Source organism: Rousettus aegyptiacus, unplaced genomic scaffold (assembly GCF_014176215.1).
Source record: "Rousettus aegyptiacus isolate mRouAeg1 unplaced genomic scaffold, mRouAeg1.p scaffold_m13_p_10, whole genome shotgun sequence".
Lineage (NCBI taxonomy): Eukaryota > Metazoa > Chordata > Mammalia > Chiroptera > Pteropodidae > Rousettus > Rousettus aegyptiacus.
The window spans coordinates 15,700,703-15,701,511 of record NW_023416285.1 but is presented as its reverse complement, the minus strand read 5'-3'; positions in this window follow the sequence as shown (position 1 = coordinate 15,701,511).

The window sequence follows — 809 nt, the reverse complement described above, 5'->3', positions numbered from 1 at the left end:
TTCACTACAGGTTTGACCTATACCTATATGTCAAACCTATGCTACTTACAGTAAATAAAGTACCTGCTCTCTCTCTCCTAGTTAATTAAGAGGCTCTTGTGGATGACCTAATTTTTCTTTTCTTTTCTTTTCTTTTCTTTTCTTTTATCTTTGTTTCAACAGTGTCAGGCCCACAGAAATGACTCAATAAGTGTTTTGAAATAATGGATGAAAATGTAGGTACATGCAACATACACGTATAATGAGAAACTTTCCCTGAGCAAACTTTAATTTTATCCTTCACAAAGGATGACCCAAGCCATCATCCCTTAGGTAGACACCTTGGATTCCTTTCCAGATGTGTCACTCAAATAAAGACATTAATTACCAAACCCAAAATTCATATCTTCCTTGCGATCGAGTAAACATGCTCATGTATTTTTTCTCAAATTTTATCAAACTAAAGCAAAGACAAAACTATAAGGATCTGCAATTTGCAACCTACTTTCAATTCCAGCTCATTTTTAAAAGATATTGATATCACACACACAAACACACACACATACACATGTGCACACATATACGGAAAGAGAGATGGGGGAAGATCATTATTTTTATTTCCATTTGATTTTTTTTTTTATTTTAGGGATTTTGCTAATTTTATTCAGGGATAGGGAAATCCAGTTAAATTTTGCAAAGCCAACAATTACAGGAAACAAATTTGGAGTAATGCATTATGGTTATTTTTAAAAATATCCAGGCAATTTACTAACATACAAAATACATTTAATATATAGGTTTATCGGGAGAAACTATTTTCTGACCTCTAT